Source organism: Myotis lucifugus, unplaced genomic scaffold, assembly GCF_000147115.1.
Source record: "Myotis lucifugus unplaced genomic scaffold, Myoluc2.0 scaffold_59, whole genome shotgun sequence".
In the NCBI taxonomy this organism is placed as follows: Eukaryota; Metazoa; Chordata; class Mammalia; order Chiroptera; family Vespertilionidae; genus Myotis; species Myotis lucifugus.
The window spans coordinates 3286319-3307610 of NW_005871107.1; the positions used below are offsets into that span (position 1 = coordinate 3286319).

Genomic DNA, 21292 nt, shown 5'->3' on the forward strand with positions numbered 1-21292 from the left:
CTGCAACAGGCCTCTAGTATAGAGATATTTAAAATGATATAGTGTATGCTGAAATATTATATTTTTCACAAGTTTTGTCTATAATATTCTGTTTACCTTTCTACATTTTTTTGGAATTCTCTACAGTATTTTATTAGATTATAATTAGAAAAGGAGCAATTTTGAAAAGAGAAAACAGGCTGTCAAAAAACTGAAGTAGGTTTGTGAAATTGTATTTGTCGATGCATCAACAATCACAGCAGATCATTTAAAATATGCTATTTAGAAGACTATGCTAGCTTTATTTTTGTTCTCTAGTTATGAAACACTTTCTAATTTTAAGTGTTATGTAGCACTTTCTACAATGGTATGAAGCTGATACTTTGGATGCCAAATGTTTTTTAAACTTTTTATTAAACTATAATATAAGGACAGAGACATGTGTAAAGGGTGGGGCAAAAATAGTTGTATAGTTGTTTGTATGAAAAATCATACTATAATTAATAAATAATAATACAAGAATAAACTGTTTCATGTATTACAACAGTAAACCCACTTTGCCCTGCCTCTGTATATTGAAAGTGTTCAGCTCCATGAATTTTCACAAACTGAAAGCACCCAGGTAACTGGCACCCAGATAAAGAAACAGAACATCACCAGAAGCCTTTTATTAGTCACTTACACCCAAGGTAACTGTAGACTAATTTCATGTATAGGTATGTAAAGAAGTGAAATCATATTTCACTATATTTTCTTTTATGTCATCCATCTGCCTCTCAAACTTTTGTGTTTAGGTTTCATCTAGATTTTTGCATGAGTTTTAGATTATTCATTCTTGCAGTGGTACAGCATTTTGTTGTGGAAGTATACTCTGATTTATTTGCATGTTCTACTGTTGATAGGCATTTGTGTAGTTTTGAGTTTTATGAATAATGAATAGTTCCCAGAACATTTCAATACACATCTCTGGTGAACATATGTATGCATTTTAGTTCAATGAATACCTAAAAGTGTAATTGCTAGGTAATAGGCATTGCCTGGTCAGCTTTAGCAGATATTGCCAAACATTTTCCCAAAGTTGTTGAGTAATTTGTATCTCACCAGTGGTACATGAGTTTTCTTTGCTCCACCAACACTTGAAAGTGTCAATCTTTCGTTTTTCTTTTTCAGCCATTTTGGTGACAGTGAAGTGGCCTTGACATCTTAATTATATTGAGCTAATTAGCTAATGTGGTATATATGTTCATTTATTTGGGTCTTCAAATTTTCTCAATAGTACATATTAGTTTAAAGTGAATTATTAAGTATACATTTTTCTTTCAATTTAGTCCTAGTTATTTGATGTTTTAATTCCATTGACAATGGAATCATTTTTAAAAGTTTGTGGGTCTTGATTGTTTGTTTATTCATCTGCAATATGCTCGGGTGCTCTCTTCTTTGATCCCCCCCTTCATTTTCCTCTCTCTCTCTCTCTCTCTTTCTCTCTCTCTCTCTCTCTCTCTCTGGAACCGAACCTCAGACCCTTCAGTCTTCAGTCCGCAGGCCGACGTTCAATCCACTGTGCCAAACCAGTCATGGCTCTTTAGAAGGAAGATAAAACAACCTCAAAATCAATTTTCAATTCAGGGGTTATTTTAAAGCAAATAGATGAACCTGGTGAAAGGGAGAAAGAGAGTGAGGAGGGAGTGTGGGAAAGAGAGGCTTTGTAATGACCCTTTAATACAGTTCCTCATGTTGTGGTGACCCCCAATTTCATTGTTACAAATTGAACATAATTAAAGCATAGTGATTAATCACAAAACAATATGTAATTATATATGTGTTTTCCGATGGTCTTAGGGGGACTCCTGTGAAAGGGTTGCGACCCACAGGTTGAGAACCACTGCAAGAAAGAAAGGAGAAAGGCAGAGGGTTTTGAATCCGTACCAAAAGGAGGGAAAAAGAACTCTTTTGGACACAGAGCAGTCCAAGTAAGACCCCAGAGGCTTGAAATAGTGTGCAAGTTGGGGAATTATGATGTGTTCCAACCATAAAGTGAAAGAAAGGATGAAAGGAGATGAGGTTGGAGAAAGGGCTCCCAGGCTGTCCTCACATGGAAGTCATTACAAAGCCTCTCTTTCCCACACTCCCTCCTCACTCTCTTTCTCCCTTTCACCAGGTTCACCTATTTGCTTTAAAATAACCCCTCAATTGAAAATTGAAAACAATTCAGGCCTTAGTCTGGATTTTCACCTTTATCCTGAGAACAATAGGAAACCATTTGGCAGGCTTAATTAAATGAGTGGTCAGAGCAGGTTTTCTTTTTAAGTTTATTCTCTTTGCTGCATTGAGAATGGTCTGAGAAGGAATGGACAAGAAAGATTTGGACAGAGCGGTCAGGTGGTGATAGGTAAGAGAGGTCATGGTGAACTGAAGTGGTGGTAGCAATAACATAGAAGAAGTATTGGACAGGTGTGGAAAGTATTTCTAAGGTAGAAATGATAGGTCTTGCTGATGGGTTGAATGATCTTTTACCCTCTCTGCATCCACCCCCTTGGGCATTTAACTTTGAAGTGTCCTCTTCCTCTGTCTCTGGACTTGACCATGTGCCTGGCTTTGGGTAATAGAATGAAGCAGAAGTGCAAGTATGGTGCTTCTAAGTCTACAACTTGAGAGGCATTGCTGTTTCTTGTGTTTCTGTCATCTCCACGAGGACATTCCTGAGGTAGCCTACTGGCATGGAACAGATACCTGGCAGGGACTTGAAGTGCCCAGTCAGCCTAGTTGAGACTCATCTAGATCAGTGGTCGGCAAACTCATTAGTCAACAGAGCCAAATATCAACAGTACAACGATTGAAATTTCTTTTGAGAGTCAAATTTTTTAAACTTAAACTATATAGGTAGGTACATTGTTATTAACTTAATTAGGGTACTTCTAAGTCTTAGGAAGAGCCACACCCAAGGGGCCAAAGAGCCGCATGTGGCTCACGAGCCGCAGTTTGCGGACCACGGGTCTGGAATATCCTGCCTTCTGCCTCTCGCAACATAGTAAAATAGAACAAGCTTAAGCTTACCTCATTTATTTCTTTGTCTCTTATGGATCCCAATCTGTCATTATTCTATGTCTAGTTTCCTGTCCAGTTTTTAAAAATATTTTGTCCTTTTTTTAGTGATACAAATCTGGTTCCTTTCCTCCATCTTGTTCATGAATAGAAGATATAAAGTCCATAGGTGTTTGTTCTTTTAAACTATACATATAGATTTTCATACTCTTATATGCATGCAATATTTTACATACATACAATTTTTAATGGGAGTTTTCCACATCTACAAAGTGCTTATTTTTAATGGTCATCACAGTTTGAGAACAGGTTAGCACAGTCTGTGATTTTTTTCAATGTTCTCTTTCTCTTGAAACTGAGGAGTAATAGGAAAGTCACATAGAGACTTTGGAATAACAATTGAGGTTTGGTCACTGCTAAGTAGTAGCTGCGGTCAATGGCCTGCTGTTGCTGCTTCAGTGAAGATTAGGTTAAAGGAAGCCTGTAGCAGCAGAAAGATGACAGAGCTGTGGGCTTAAAAATATAACAGCCCAAAATGCCCAGGCCAGTTTGAAAATACACCAAGAAGCAAGAAATGTATCCTATTTTATGAAGATTTGAACACTTTTACATTTAATCTACATTAATGTCATCACTCTCTTTCATCTAAACAATCAACAAATAGCGATTCAAGCCTGATTTGGAGCATTGGCTGATTTCCATCGTGTAAATACTCCCACTGTGGCCAATCTGCGGCTACCGATGTGATGTCACTGAATGCGGAGCTGGAAGAGAAGCACAGTAGCACATCATCACTGTGTTTCCACCGCATGGACACAAAAAACATAAGTAACCTCAAGAGTATAATTTATGGTAAAATGTACTAAAGTTATTAGGAAGTCACAGGTTTTAAATATGCATCGCCTTTGTTTTTATTACAATTTATTTTTAATAATTTTATATATTCTGTTTAAATAATAATATTAATAACTGGCTCAAAAAAATGTCCTGAAAATTTAACAATGACTCTCACAAGCTGGTACCAGCTGACTCCAGGACAATTTTGCTTAACCACAGAACAGTTCAGATGCTTCGAAATTACATAGGTCAACTTGTTTTAATAATAAAGGCTGGTTATACTACACAATCTCCCCACGAAGAAAAATAGGTGCACCAGAAATATTTTTACTTTGCTAAAAAAAGAGAATGACATATTATGGAAAGATTTCTGGGTAAGTTCTCAGTATGAAGGAGAAGGATTCAGAATTGTTTGCATCCTGAAAACTGTTTCTTGATGAGCATTATACACTTGTTTCCTCATCTGTAAAGTAAGGATAATAATTGTGGAAGCATCATAAGGCTGTCAAACATATTAAATAAAAGAATGTACGCGAAGTCCTTATAACAACCCTTCACAAGCATAACGTACTAAATTTTAAAAATTATGGGGCAGCAAATTACTGTCTAAACTTGAAACAGTTCCTGTGATTTCACAATTGTCTTATTTATCCCCCTGTCGCCTTTCTGGCCCCGTCTACACTCACTGCGCTAGATCACTCATTTCTGCAGTGCTGAGAACACCTCCCAGTGCTGCAACACTTGAACATACTCATCAAATTATTTGAGCTCCCCCCCCCGCCCTTCTAATTGGAAGAAATAACAATATAAACACATCAGTAGCCACACTTGTGTCATAACACCCCTCAAACTGTTTTGGCAGTATACTACCTTCATTAAAATGCCATAAAGCATAGATTTGTTATTTAAAGTAAAGTGATTTGAAATTTGATTTGGCCTAGAGAATTTTTTGAGAATTACATGATGCTCCTTGAGATAATTGAAAACACTCCAGGTGTTGCAAAGGCAGAACAGAGGAGCTTAAGCAAAGCATTAGCAAGCAGGGAGGGAAAAGGGGGCTGATCGCTCAGCAGCAGTGCCTGGGGGAGCTAAGCCTGGCACTGAGCAGAACCCCTAGAGAAGAATCTGTGGACTCCTGGGGAGAACTGGTCTTAGAAGGAACTTCAGTGACTGTCTTCCCCACAAGGAGTCGTGAGTAGGATGGATTGGGAAAGGAGGATGTCATCGGAAGAGAAAGGAGAGAGAAAAGAACTGTAACCCCTTTTCCCTCTACAAAGGCCTGGGATCTGAGGTTTTCAGAGTCATTAAGGAAGGAATCACAGAGCTAGAAAACTGCAGAGCTCTCTGATGGCATGAGGGCTGGAAGTTAAGCATCAAATAAAGAGATAAGAGGTTGTGTTGGTGGAGCACAAGGGGCTTGAAGCAAAAAAGATATAGATCTAACTTATCTACAGGTGTTATGGATAAAGTCAAAGACGTACAATGGTCTCAGGTTAGCAAAGAAGGCTTGTCAGCCTCCTGTATCATCAACAGACTGCTGTAGTGTAGGGACAGGATTTTGCCTTCACCAGTTTATTGGAAGGCTGAGCTCAACAGTGCACTCTCCATTTTTCCCGACCATTGCCTTAACGCCGGTTCCATGGGATCTCTGGGCACTTGGCTGATACTTTCTTTTCAGGTCTGAAAATACAGACCAATTTTTAATAAAATTCCAGCTTAGTTTAAATCCGTTCTAAAATTATTCCCTCCTTAGTGCTCAAGCTTGATCGTTGGATTGGGGAAGTGCAACGAACAAGAGGGGATGGGGGTGGGTTACAATTTCACCCTTCATCCTTCACTTCATTCTCTCCCATGGTCTATGCTGCTTCTCTGACTTCTTCAAGTTTGAGAGTAGAGGGCCAGGAAGAAAAAAAGATCATACATATAATTTTAATTTTAGCCAATGCAGCTTGTGATTCTTTGGGGCTGGCCAGTCATGGCAGGTAAATAAATATGGGCTCTTTCATAGGGCATTTCTCTAGAGATCCCTTCTGGGAACCTCAACACTGCATTCTTCTCCAGTGTGGGTGATGTTCTCTCTAACAGATTGCCTGATCTCCTGCCTCCAGCAGCACATCTTGACTTTTTCTCTTGTAGTCCTCTTCCCACCACAAAACGCTTTCCTGGGTGAAGTCATTTCAGATGACATAACTGTGGCATCCACTTGAACCCCAGAAAACCCATACACCTACGTGAAAAGCAGGCTCCAGTCTCTATCTATCTATCCATCTTTATTACTCCTGGGTACATGTCTCAAGTTCTCTCAATATACCTTGTGCTCCATTCTACTCAGGAGAACATTCACATTTCTGTAGCTCTGACAATTCTAAACAATGTCAGTGATAAAATTTTCCTCGTGAAAAATACATTTTGTTGGTCTAAGTTCTAAATAATTGCTGCAGTTCATTCTGAGTATTAGTAATAGAGATAGTCATCAAACTAACACATAGTTATTACTTATCCTTTAACAAACATAGTCTACAAGGACATTCATTTGGTGAATTCCTATTTATGCAGCTGCCTTCTGCCACATAGATTCAGCTACATTGATGGATTTTGAGAGTAACTTCAGAGTAGTTAGGAAAAGTCTAATCTCACTTCAAGTATGGTTTGTGTCTCTAATCCTTGTGGTATTTCTACATTTAAAGAGTAGATTAAAAAATAAATAATGATAGCACACGGGCATAATGGCAAAGAAACAGAGTAGCTTACTTCAATTCTGTCCTTCAGTGTGACCATTTGGAGTTTTTATTTGTATCTAAAATGTAAAAGAGGGAAGCAGGTACAATTTGTAAAGGGTAATATTTTTGTTTGGTAAGTGCACATTTTAGTTCACACATAAAATATTTTACCTTTAAAATTGAAATTTATTTTTTAATTGCTTTTCTTCTTATGTTATTTAATTGTGTGAAATAGTAATGTTAATTATTACTGTGACAGACCAATATGTAGATATATGTTTTTTAATATATTAATGTAATTAAATCTGCTAATTCATTGTATTTTTTTATACTATAACATTTATTTTATTTTATTTTTTACTGGCATGATTATGTATGTGAAGCACAATAAATTTTTTCACAGTCTGCGTTTATTTTCTGGTGAATATTATTTTATGTTTTGATTATTACTGAGATAAGCCTTTCTGGGTATCAAACACAGAGGTTGCCATTAAGCAAAGGAATAAGATACCATTCTCCCCATTTTGTAAACACATTTCCCAGGCTCTCCAAAGAGTTCTCTTGAAACCCTCTCATTTGGCTTGCCCTTATTCAGAATGGCTTAGAATTTGAGATTTAAGGGAAAGTTTGCAGTAACTAGAACTTTTATCTTATCCTGTCCTTATATTAACATTTCTCTTTAAAATTCCTCTACCTCATTAGTGAAGATATTTGTACGTGATTGTGCAGGCTAGGGTATTAATCTAATGGAGACCAAATGGATATGGTGATAAGGGGGGTACTTTGGGACCCTTCCTTCCTGGGCTGCTTCTGTTCTAGGGGTGGGCTGGCGATTCCATTAGCAAGTGTACCACGGCTCCAGATAGGGATTGACAGGCCATGCTGGAGAGTATCCACAGGAGAAAGCACGCACAGGAGGACCTACCACCCTGGCAAAGATGTTCCAGGGAGATCCTAACCCAAGAACTGAGAACAAACTTCTGATTACCTTGTCGGTTAGGAAAGCCTGCACTTCTGAAAAGGAAGCAAGTGGCCCCAAAGGAGCGCCTGGGTTACAACCCCAATCAACAAGTGCTTGCAATTTATGGTGTGCTGGAAAAAGGAGAGAGCTTGGGTCAATGTAACAGATACTCCCTGGGGTGCTATATTCCCCACGAAACAAGCCATTCATTCTGGTTGCTTTGTGTCCGCAAGAATCAGTGCTGAGGTGACATTCAATTCTGACACAGTTCTTGCTACTGTGCCCAAAGCCTCTGCTCAAGTCCCAACGGTTCCTCACCAGATCTGATACACATTGTATTTCAACATCTTCATGCCTTCCTGTTCGATTATTTTCATTCTTTAAGTTTGAACTCAAATGCCACTTCCTTAATTAAAATTTTCATAAACCCTTAAATTTACATTTTCATTTGCCTACTCATGACACCCGGATTCCACTTCTTTTATCCTTTTTAATTTAATTTTGAATTGTTACTGATTTGTTTTCACAACTATTACCATCACCAAACTCTAAATGTTTTAAAGTTAGAGTTCACATCCTATGTACTTTATATCTGTATCTGCCCTTCTCTTTGGTGTTTAATGAAAAATTTTAAAAATGCCCCCCGAGGTGTTATTAAATAAACATGTTTAGATAATACTTTAATCGAATGCCTAAATAGTAACTATACTAACCAGTTCTTATCAAATATCTATCATGCTTTATATCATATTCATAACCAAATACATATGTCAGCCAATGAAGAAAATGTGAAAAGCTTAACTGCTTGTAGGATTAGAAATATGATAGCTAACTGAATTGGAACAATCAGGGAAAGAAAATATTTTTTTCTGTTGAATCACTGGAATTGAGGTAATGAATTTAGGCACAGGCCAAGATTAAGATTCCTCAAATCAAATTGTCAGGTAAAGGATGTAACTAGGAATCAGAATCAGTTTGCTACAAGCCTGGGTTCAGAAACATCAAGACAGCGAGACCTGGGAGTGAAAGAAAGAAAATTAGCATAAGCCTGAGATCAGAGTGGGAGACAGAGGTAATTTGGTTCAGCACTTATTGAAACAGGATGGGCCAGAGAATTAGATGACCATCAGGAAAGGACCTCTTAGGGCAGCCGTGGACAAACTACAGCCCGCCGGCCGGATCCGGTTGGTTTGAAATGAATAAAACTAAAAAAAAAAAAAAAAGACCGTACCCTTTTATGTAATGATGTTTACTTTGAATTTATATTAGTTCACACAAACACTCCATCCATGCTTTTGTTCCGGCCTCCGGTCCAGTTTAAGAACCCATTGTGGCCCTGAGTCAAAAAGTTTGCCCACCCCTGTCTTAGGGGCTTTAAAGTTGGTAGAATCTAACATTGTCTTCTCTGTTTACTTTCAGCTTATTATTATTATTATTATTATTATTATTATTATTGCAGGCTACAATCCATGTGATCAGACCAGTTTTTATTAAGGATCCAATTAAGCCATGAATTGAGGACAAAAATAAATAAGCACAGAAATAGATAAATAAGCAAAATAAGCTAGTCAGAGAAAGACAACTACAATATGATCTCACTTATATGTGGAATCTAATGTACAAAATAAACTGGTGAACAAAATAGGACCAGAGGTATGGATACATGGAACAGACTGACAGATCTCAGAGGAGAGAAGTATGGGGGGCCGGGGGGAGAAAAGGTCTTGAAGAGATTAGCCAAAGAATATATAGGCTGTGTCCATGCATAGCCCATGGACACAGACAACAGTATGATGAAGGTTTGTGGGGGAGGAAGGGGGCGGGCTGGGTGGATGAAGGCAAAGGAGGGGAAATGGGGTTTACTGTGATAGTGTCAACAGTACAATAATTTAAAAAATAAAACAAAATAAGTAATTACAAGGAGGCCACCTTCATAGTTGGTGTATAGTTTTGATACAGAACTCAGTGTCTTGTTTCTTATGTGAATGTTCTATTTATATTCACAGTCTCCAATTATACAGATATACCCCCACTTTCTTAAGAAGAGCAAACATGCAAGGATTCATATTTTCAGGACAGAAAATTAGAATAATTGTTTCAAATATGAAAGAAATATTTAAAATATTGATATTTCAAATAACATGTTTTAAGTGTGTGCATGTGTAAAATTCTGGTTTACAGAGCTTTACCTGCAGAAGGGGTCAGAAAATGTAATTGATTTAAAAACACAAACAATTGCACATTCTTTGAATCCCAATTTAAACTCCACCCCCTGAGTGAAGCCTTCCCAAAATCCCTAGGCAGAATCCCTCAAGTCAACAATTAGGAAGGAAATAGAATTATAATTCTAAAATCACTAAAATTACTAAAATCACTTATAAAAGAGTATTTCTTCTGCCAAGTAATAAAATACTAACTTGTATTTTTAAGCAAGGCATGATGAAAAACATACAAATACTAGTACTTTAGATCTCTCCATTTAAGTCTTAGATTAATTATGTCCAGGGAAGCAAACAAAAGTAGTCAATTTACTTCATTGTATGAAATGAGTTCTGCTCTTAGTAGAAAAAATTTATGATTTAGTGGGAAAGTATTGAGCTAAAAAACAAAAACAGAAGATCTGGGTTTGGAACGGAACCTTTTCATTTCTGAGGTAGGTGAATTTGAGGAAGTCACTTTACCATTCTGAGATTTAGTTTCTCATCTATTAAACAAAATGAAGAGCCAAATTCACACAGCTGTTGTGAGAATTTATTGAGACCATATTGTACAAAAACATGTTTTGTACAATATCTGCCATTGAGGAAAAGGTCAGTAAAGGCTTGTTTACCTAGTTTTCGCTTTTAACAGCATAATGATGAGTTGTCTGCTCTTTTGTTTATCTGTTACTTTCCAATGAAAAAGATGGGAAACACGAAAGAATGATGTGGGACAATGTAAACCAGAGAGAGGTGTTTTTATAGGATATCATCATAGCATTTTTCATAACTAGAATTTTTTCATAACGGGCTGTTTTTCATAACAGCCATATGAGTAGGACTCGAAGGTGCCTTGGATTATGTAGCTGAGGCACTGCAGCTTCAGGAGGAAGTAGGACCTGTGGATGCTCACTGAGCAGAGGGGACAAGTTTGAAAGAATGTCAACACATAGGTTTATTGTTGATATTGGAATTGCTTTGATTTGAATTCAATTCCCTTTAAATTGGGCATTTCTCCTCAATTTCTTATACAGCTTTGTATATTGCACAATGTGGAAATTGCTGTGTCTTAGTCCCTGGTAGCATCGGAATCCAATCTCTCCACACCTCCATTCACAACCAGGTATCTAAGGAAGGTCACAGACTGGTCCAGGAAATAGAGCTCTTCATGGACAGAAGAACTGAATTGAGAGGCAGCTTTCTACCTCCATCTCTCACATTTAATCTGCCTGGATTTTCAGTTTCCTTATTGGCGAAACATGGGGTTTGGTTAGCACTGTTGTAAGATTCTCAATTTAGGTATTATGAAGTTGATTAAATGCTCTTCCTGCTATAGTCACACTTTTCCCTTTTCTCCTTTAAGGAAATAGAAAACTTCTGTACTTTGGGGCCAATATAAATCTGACTTCAAAAATGGTAAATTTATATGTATTTTATATGTCCAATTTTGTGCAACAGACCTAATACACTGCCAACCGGTGAACTCCTGAAGTTGTTGAAATGCAAAAAGAAAGCAAAAGAGCAATTCATTAGTGTTATTTTTTTTTCTTATCCAAGTAATAAAATTAATGGTCTCTACTAGCCTAGCTATTCCTGACAATTTATTATATCAGGAAAAATGGGTTAGGTTTAAATATCTTGCTGTTATAAAAATATATGAAACTATAAAACAGTCCTTGTGTGTGTCCTTTTTGAAAAAGGGGATATTTTCAAGGAGCTGGCTGCTTTTGTGGACTGAGTCTTTTTATCCATAGCACTGCCACTGCAGAAGGAAGGAGGCAGGTCACGCACGGGTTTTGTCTAAGAGGTAGAACAGATTGCAACAGTGAGTTGGGCACTAAGAGCTTGTCGTACTATCTTTAGATAGAAAATATAAATTCTATTTTCTTTCCATTTTATTTTTCCCTAATTCCTAATTTTAGTTCTAAAGGTGACTGGAGAGTTTGCCAGTGACAAAGACATACATTGCACATTGAATTCCACACTGATCTGTCGTCTTCATTTTATGGTTCTCTTCATTGAATTCCATATCCAGACATTAAAGAAGATCCTATCTCAATGCCAATTGTAGGATGAGCAAATTATTTATTTTTATTGCATAGTCTTTAAGGTACAATTACAAAGTCTATTTTGTTTTCAGTTTATGCTAAAGAATAGACTTTCTTGGGTCTTTCTGAGTTTATTTTGGGGCAATTGCCATGATCTATTTGCAGGACTGTAAATCTATTTAAAGTGCATAAAGCTATCAACCTGACAGTTAACTAAAAATGCACTTAATTCTGTTATTTTTTAAAATTCATCTGTCTCATTTAGATTTTTACCCCTAGGAAGGTCATCAGGCCACTCACTTAGGGATGGGAAGGGGTGAGTGACTTATTGCTGCCTATAAATTGAATGGGTGAGGCAGAAAGTGACAATCGAGGGAGAGCTGAGGTTGCATAGACCTTGAAAAGGCCACCTGAGGCTGCTCTTGCTGCCAAATCATCAGTATTTATGACATCCTCTCTGAAGCTGTAAAATGCTGGCCCTGGGTATTATATCTATAGCGGTTGTATTACATGGGTCACCTGTCCTGCTTCTGAATTTTGCTCAGAATATTCTCTATGCCTAGATTTGTCTTCAGTAAGTTGTACTGTGTCTAAACTTGATTCTTGAAGAAATCCTGTCTGAGTTGATTAAGCACTCTTCTTAATTTTTTAAAGGTAACTATTTCCACTAAATTTAAATTTTAAAAAATTCTTTAAATGCCTCCTAGACAAGCACCACAGTAGTAAATGTTAGAATCATATATGTATGTATTGTTAGAATCCTGTATGTATTGTTAGACTATAAAATTCTTAGACTTGATGGGAACTGAGTAGGACTTTCTGACCCAAACAACCGTCCCATAAGTCAGGGCAGGAAACCCAATCATCTTTGGGCCCCTCTCTTGTTCTAAATTAACTTCCTATCCCTGAGCAAGATGACAACAAAGTTTGTCACTAACACTTGGATGTGATAGGTTCACGTAGCACTTCAAATTGAAGCATCAGTAGAAAGGGAAGCGAGTGTGCTGTGGTTGTACAGCAATGGCAGGGATCTGAACCAAGCCTACGGCCTCCCCGTGGTTCCTGAGCCAGGCAAAGGCGCCTTTCAGTTACCTTCCTGGAGTGACTCAGAACTTGCTGCAGCAGTGTCTTCTCCGTAAGGCTTCCTTTTCAGACAGGCAACTCTAAAAGAATCTTCTTCTTCTTCTTTTTTTAATATAAAAGCAAAAGGCTCAAAATGTTTAATTCCCATCTCTAAAGGGATCCTGAAATAGCAGTTATCCAGGGGCAGGAGCTCCTCACTGTGCCCTTGATTCCGGGACCTGCTTTACCATCATCTCATGTAAGTTATCCTCTCTCCCCCCTGTTCGCTTAGGAAGCAACATCGTTTGTTTCGAGCCCCAGTTTCTCGCTTGCCACACCGTTGGAATTGGGGCATGCTTTTCAGTGAGGTGCCTGTGAACCCCGCTGGCTGGAAGCCCTGCCCTGACACTGTTGCTCTGAGCGCCTGTGTGCATTCCATAATTGACATGGAAGAAAGAGAAATAAGTGAGTGTGGCCAAAAAGAGGTGGCTCGTCTGAGAACAGATCTCTGCCCCCAGGAAACTGCCTCTTCCTTCTTTTGTCCCTTTCCCTCCTCTCCTCTCTTTCCGCTCCTTCTCTCACACACATAACTCCCAGTCAGAGGGCCGATCTTCTTGGGGTGATCTTATTAAAGCAGGTGACATGAAGAGGTTTAAATCAGTCGATGAATTTTTAATGCCATTTCTTATTTCCTTGAGCTATAGGTTTCCCAGTGCCCCCTCTTCTGGGAAGTTCCCATTGTCCTTTTTCCTCTCAGAATCTGGAAGACCCTTGCAATTCACACATGTAAGTTCAGAGGGTTCAGTAAAGGCTCTGTCCGGAATAAGACATTGGAGTCTGTCAAAGCAAATGGAAAACCCCAATGGAAATTCCCATGTGAGGTTGTGGATTATTAAGGGCTATGTCACAAGAATTCATTCTCGTTTCTATGGTTAATGCAAAGTATCACACTTTTCCCCCCACTCTTTTTAAAATAACTTCCAAACTTTCAAGATATCTTTTTAAATGTTTGCCAAAGTAATACCTACATACAGCTTCAATGGCAGTCTAGTGTTCCACCTTTGCCTTATCTCCTAGTTTTGGTCCTCACAAGCAACCACATTCAACTCTATAGCTGCTTCTCTGGAATTTACCTTCATATTTCCATTAGTATTCTTAGTATTCTCTTTATTTACTAGTGAAGTTTAGCTATCGCCTATTTATTTGAGGATTTACATTTTTAACAGCTTCTTTCCCGCATTGCCACTTTCCTTATAAGGATCAATCAATATCCTGTGTTTGACTGATGATTATGTAGACATTGATTTTACTCAGACAAGTGTTACATTATAATCTCTTTTCTTGGGCAAATTTTTGTGAATTCTAAAGTTCATATTATCTTGTTTTCTTATTCTGTTAGTTTTCTTTGTTGTGATCATTAATTCTTTTCACATCTTTCTCACAACTGCTCAGTGTAATTTGCCATGGAGTAAAATGGCTTATTTTTACTGTTTTTGAGAGAGACTTTGCTTCTGGAAGTCTGCTTTGCACTTCAGTGTGGATTAGTGGCTCTCCCAGCTGCTCCTCACTGTCATCCTGGGACTCTCCCACACCATCCTCCAGGGCATTCATTCATTCCCTTTGCCTCCTATTCTGTGTGGAGAAGTGGTAGGCAGTTAGACAAGCAGGAGCAGAGCAAGGTTCAGGTCACCAGGTGGAAAGCCCCAGGCACCTAGCAAAGAACAATGGTAGGGTGGGACCTCTCCCCCAGAGAGATCTTTCCTCCCCTAGCATATCGCTGGTCAAGCAGTTTGGATGCCTTGATCTTTCCTCCCTAGAGATAACATGTAGGCTTCCCTTGTATTTCAGCTCCAGGCCCAGAAAAGCAGCAAAACCAGACAAATGACATGAACATTGACCTCAGGACCAGCTGCATTGAATAATGACCCCTGTCCTGGCTTTAATCAATTAATCTATGGAGACCTAGACCCTGAAAGCACACCTGGAAAGCTGCTGAATATTCTGTTGAGATCTTCCCCCCACCCCCCATCTCTCCTAAAATCTCTATTCTTAAAACCCTTAGGACCAAGGACCCAGGAAGCACTTATCTGCTCTTTCCTTCTCTTTCCCCCCTGTCCTTTCCCTTCCCCCTCCCCCTTCCCTGAGGCACATTACATTACTTTCCTCACTCTCAACCTCTGTATTGTTTAAGTCTGATTGTGTACAGTAATCTAGGGTAAAAATACTACACACGGAATTTTGAAAGCATTGGTCTATTGCCTGCTTCTCAATGTGGGTGTTGAAAACTGATGTCATTTTCATTTTTACTCTTTTTAATGTAATATATGTTGTTCTATGCCAGAAAATTTTGAGAATGTCCCTATATCCTTGGTGTTGTGAAATTATTTCTTTTTCTTCTTTCTTTCCTTCCTTCCTTCCTTCCTTCCTTCCTTCCTTCCTTCCTTCCTTCCTCTCTCTCTCTGTTCCTCTTTTTCATTTATCATGCTTGGCTTTGGTGGGCAATATTAATCCATTGATATCACAGCTTTCAGGTTCATAAAATGTTTTGCATTATTATTTCTTGATAATGTCTCTGTTTCTGTTTTGTAGGTGTCCTTTTAATTGGACACTGTGATGGCCATGGGGTGCTTGGATTAACATTGTTTCTGGGTGTGTCTGGATAAGATTAGCATTTGAATTGCTGAATTTAGTAAACTGCCCCTCCCCCCCCCCCCCAATGTGGCTGGGTATCATCCAGTCTGTTGAAGTCCTGAATAGAACAAAACAATGCAGGAAGGAAGGTGTTCCACTTCTACGGGAACGTATGCACAGGTGACCCAGAGCGCCTCATTTGGATATACCAATACAGACGTCAAAGGGTACTTACTATTGATTAATATGGCCAAGCTTAACCAAAAACTAAGAAGAGAGAAGACACAGGGGACAAACAATGCAAGAAATCACACAGGTTTATTTACCAGAGAGCTGATGGGTTTCAGTCCTTGGCAGGCCACCCGGAGACACTCGCTGACAGAGACACATGGAGGTCGTCAAATACGCCGCGGCAGGAGCTCGGTCTCTTGACTCGAAGAGAGGCCTCTAACAGTCTGGGCTCAGAAGCAGAGCAGGAACGGCAGTTTCCAGGGGGAAGGAGAACGTCCTGTCTGTGGAGGGCAGACAAGCGTCTGACTGCTGCTGTGAGAGTCCTTCTTTTATGCCCCATGGGTGGGCTTCTTCAGTGTCTCATATCAGTGTGCTCCGGTGGCTTTCTGGGCTTATCGGATACACACGCAGGAAGTTACAAGTTATTTGTCAGGAGTTAACACGCAGGACGTTACAAGTTGTTTACACGCAGGGAGTTACAAGTTACTTATCAGAGTCTCACACACACACACACACACACAAATTAAGTTCCTCTTCTAAGTAAAGTTTAAAATTCACTCTAATAAAAAAATGAAATTTGATTATGCTATCTTATACTAACTAAACTTATTACTATAACAGAAGGATTTGCCCTCCCCCTCCCCCTCTGTTTTTTTTTTTTTTCATTTTAAACAAGAAGTTTATTTAAACAAGACACTTGACTCAAGGGGAAAACTATCTAGGATTAATTTTTCTTTAGAGCAATTTATCCCTACTTAAAGACAATTGCCCTATATGTAACAGCTACATACAAAAGAAGTTATAAAATTGTCCTTGGTTTTACAATGATAAATGAAAAACATTAAAATTCTCCAATCAAACAAGGTATGCAAGAATTTTTATGTTGTTCTTTTTTTGTTAAACATTGAGAGCAAAATAACTTGGAATATAAAGATAAGAGCTGAATGAGCATGCCACTAATGGGGAAAGGGGGTGTTTTCACAGAACCAGTATTTTTCCCCATCCATCTCCATTTGATGTCCATCAAAACATACCATTGGCCATTTAGTTAAAAAAAATGCAAATGCTTGTGCACATACATCAGTTACTTTATGTGTAATAAAGAAATGGAAGGGGGGAAATGAAAGAATAGAGAACACCATACTGTAGCAGTCAGATGTGTTGGAACCGAACTGCAGTTTTCTAACTGAGAAGGCCTTCTTGGTCTGGAGGCTGTGCTGGAGTAAAGTGGCAGGTTCCCTTTTCAGTAGACACCCCCTGTCTGCTGCTGGAACACACCAATGGTATCTTCCTCCTCCATTTTCTACTGTGCAGGTGTGTCTGCTTCATTGATTGGCTGCCCGTCAAATCAGAATCTGATCTACCTCATTGACAAACCCTGTCATTCACAATAGGCTTCAATTAGTTTACGAAGTGGTGTGTGCCTCTTAATCTTAAACTGCACCACAGAGCTATCCTGCCCCACCACCTTCAAATTAATCTGATCATTGCTCTCAGCCTTGACCCCTTCCTTGGGTTTTTCCTTGGCCATGGAGAGCGCCAGAGTCTCCTCAGCTGCCACTTCACAGAAGGGGTACGAGGTCCGCACCAAAGGGGCACACAAGCAGCACCAGGAGCGGCAGAAGGAGGCGGCGGTGGAGCCACCCACCTCTTTATGCCTCACTGATTGAGCCGAGACATCCCTTCTCATCTTTTCCTGCCCTCAGATTGGAATTTACGTCATTGGTTTCCCTGCTTATCAGGCCTTCAGACTCAACTAGAATTACACCACCAGTTTAGAGACAGCAGACGGTGAGATTCTTAGCCTCCACAATCATGTGAGTCAATTCCTCCTAATGAATCAGCCTCACATATATAATATTGGTTCTGCTTCTCTGGAGGACCCTGGCACTGAACCTTTTAGATTCTCCTAAGATTTTCTTGCATTTTCTCTTCTACCCCATCTCTTCATCTCTTTGTTCTACTTTCTGGGAGTTGCCCTCATCACATTTCTTAGCTACATATTATTAGAGTTCATAAAAATGTGTGGTTCTCCTCCTTGCTAAACATGTGAAATGATTACAATGCCTTGTGCCTTTGTACTCCAGAGGAGCCCTATGATTTGCTTTAGGCAATGAGATATGGAGATATTGAGGTAGGAATTCCTGCTATGTGATTTCCCACATTCTCTTTCCCTGTAGTGCACCAGAGCCTCATTAAAATAGGTGTTTCACAAGTTTAGAGCAGCCTAGCACGTCACCATGCCTCCTACAAGGGAGAGCTGCGCTGGAGTCACCAGAACCAACAAAAGACTTTGTAAGTAAACCTTCACTCTGTTAAAACCTGAGTTTGTCTTTGTTGTCACCATGGCAAATTTTGCGTATCCTAAATGATTCAGTCTTCTAGAGGCTTCCTGTGATTTCCTTGTTCTCTTTTTGTAGCATCTCCTTCTTGTTTCATGGACATAATGATCTTTCTTAGCCTCAAAGTGGTAACAATGTCATGACTGCTTCCATTGCTTCTGTATAAAGTGAATTATTTTTGCTTCCCTAGTTTGCATGTGTTGATGTCTGGCTTTCCTCAAGGCCCGGATTGTTGGCTTTCATCCCTCTGGAAAGAGGCACCAGAAGTGGAAGCCCCATGTGCATGCCATGGCTTGTTGGTTGTTGGGCTTCACTGTAGCATAGTCAGAGGAAAGACTGCGTTTTCCTGGCAGAACCCCAAATCTCATAACTGTAGGTGTGGGGCCATTCAGCTTCTCCAGAGAAGTGCTCACCTGCCACCACTTTCTGTTGAAAGTGTTGAGGGAGCCAAGTAGAGATAGGGAAGAAAGAGACGCTTTCACCTATTATACCGTAATTCCTCTATTTGTTGATCCACAAGTATTCTGTGTTCTTCTACTGTTCCTGAGTCTAGCATCTCCCTGGTTCAATTTCTCCAGACATAAGCTATCAATCTTCAGATGTGTGGGGTTTAGGCAGAAATGTGTTTGGGGCAGTGGTAAGGGCCTCGTGGTCTGTTTCTTGAATAGAATTGCAGCTGATTTTCTTGTTTCCAGCTCCCAGATTATCCCTGCCTTCTACAGTCCTGACACCTGAGGGACTTCTGAGACTGTGAAGTCTGGGAGCAGCTCTGCTTTCCGGTTGTTGTCTCTTCTCTATGCATTAAGTCCAAACTTCTCTGGTTTTCTATCCTTACCTTTCTTCTGCCTGAATTGCATCTTCTAAAAATGGGTTGAAGCCTCTCATCTGCTTATGTTTTCCTTTCCATTTTCAATTCATTGCAGATTCCTCTATTGACAATTTAGGGGAGATTTAATTTTGAGCAGAGATAAAGAGATATGCCATCTGCCTGGTTCATCTAGGATTATCTCAATATGAACTCTTATTGTGTATTAAGGTGGTCAGCATTCAGACACTTATTTATTCTACAAAATGCAATGAGTGTCTTTATATCCTACCATATGCCACATCCTATAGGAGATGTAGTGGAGAATAAGAAATCATTATTTAAGCAATTCTCAAAAAGGGTCTGAGAAAGAGTGGTCAGGAAGGAAAGAGGAAAATCAAGAGTATTTTGTTATGGAAGTCAAGAATAATTTACCCTTTAAGGAGAATGGTCAGTAGTGTCCACTGCTAAATAGATGCAGACCAATTTAAGAGTGACCAGAACAAGATTGAGGGTATTTAGGAATTATAACTGACAAGAATTAGAAACTGGCTGAATATGCAGGGTGAGGAAAAATTTCCTAAATCTCTGGCTTGCGTGCCCAGATTAATGGTGGTTCTATTTCCTGAGATGAAAATCCCAGGGAAATGGTCAGCTTTGGCAGGCAAAGTTTTGGAGAAATTTAGGTACCTCTCAAATATCCAAGATGAAACACTCTTCATAAAATTTTGTATGTGGTTCTCAGGCATGAAAGAGGGATCTGGGTTACTTGAGGTCAGGAAAGATAAGGATTGAGAAGATAGGGGTTTCTTACAATGAAGAGGGTATCAGTTAACTTGTAAAACAGTTGCTTGGTGTAAGGGAGAAGCCAGATTGCAGTGACTCTGGGAGAAAACCAGAGGGGGGTGAAGTAGTGTCAGCCAGTGTGTGGGTCTATCACCAACTGTGTGGAACTTTGTGCCCAAACTCAGTTCATTAGTCTTATCCATTCCCCACTCTACTCCCTCCCCCACTTTGCTCCTTTAAACTTATCCATAAATTTATGGTGTCATCTCCATATGCATATAAATTCTGGCAGTTCCTTTATACTTACCCAGCGAGTCCCTAAGGCTAAATCAATACAATCTCAGTCTTTATTTTGGTTTTTGCAACCAAGCTGTTAATTAATTTAATGAAATATGCGCGCTCTGTGGTTTGTTTTCAATCAAACTTTATAATCACCAGCCCTATTTCAGCCTGGAAATCTTAAATAACTCTTTACCTTCTCATAATTTTTCAGAATCATTTCAAATTTCCAAAATCCTCATTGAAACTTAATCCTAACACTTTGCTGCCACAGGACAATTCCAAGCCCACTGAGCAGGAGGTCCTTCACTTCACCTGTCAAAATATACTCCTCAAACTAACTATCCTTTCCTTCTTCTTGTAAGGGATGCTTTGGTTTATTTATCACCATTTTCCACCATAGAGGTGGCCACAGGCAATCTATAAAATATTCTTATATGCATGCCCTAGAAGACATAGCTCCTCTTTTCTAAACATCCTCCTCTCAAGCCTAGACTCATCTTTTAAAAATGGAAATGAACTATATCACTGCCTAGCTTAACATGCTTCAAAGATTTTCATTACCTTCAAACTGAAACCCAACTTATTTAGCATCTGTAAAGGGCTTTGTATGAAGTCATGGAATTGTGAGCAAATATGATTCTTTGGGAGAACTGAAATACTTTGAGATAGATAACATATGGATTGGGATGGGACTGAAGAAGTAGGCAAGGGACAGATAATGAAGGACTTGTACCACAAGCCTGGTGGTAATACCCAGAGGAATGGGAGAGAATGAGACCACAAGCTGATACGTCAAGGTGTAAAGACTGGTGTCTCCTGCAACCAGATAGGGGCTAAGCAGAAAAGATAATTTAGTATTTTCCATGATGCAGTGCCTTTAAGATGACCTTCTGGTGTTAAAATGAGTTCCTTCTTTTTCACTAAAACTTGGGAGAATGTGGCCATTGCTAACCTAGCCTTGGTGGTGGTGGTAGTGTGCTTATGGTAGGGAAATGGTCAGCTCCAGGCATCAGGTTTTATTCTCAATTGGCATGTTTATTTTTCTTCCTAAGGGAGTTCCTGGTCAGGTCTGCCATGCTTGCCTACACCTCCCTGATCTTACATATAACCAATTGTGCAACCTTAAATGTTAGTCAGCCTTACAAAACGGCAATGAGAAAGTACAATGTCGAGTCATTATTAATACATTCTATCTTTCCCCATGTAAGTGTTGATTTACTTTGTGTCAATACAGCTTAGTTAATATTTTTTTGGAGTTTTATATAAGTAAAATTATACACTGTGTATTCTTTTTCCCTGGTTTATTTTATCCACCATAATTATATTGAGATATAGCCATGTTATTAAATGTATCAATAGTTCATTATT

The 21292-nt window shown here is 39.1% G+C and overlaps 1 pseudogene; it reads right to left on the bottom strand.

Moving 5' to 3' along the window:
* Positions 1 to 16952: 16952 nt before the first annotated feature.
* Positions 16953 to 17240, bottom strand: LOC102417599 (annotated as a pseudogene).
* Positions 17241 to 21292: the final 4052 nt, after the last annotated feature.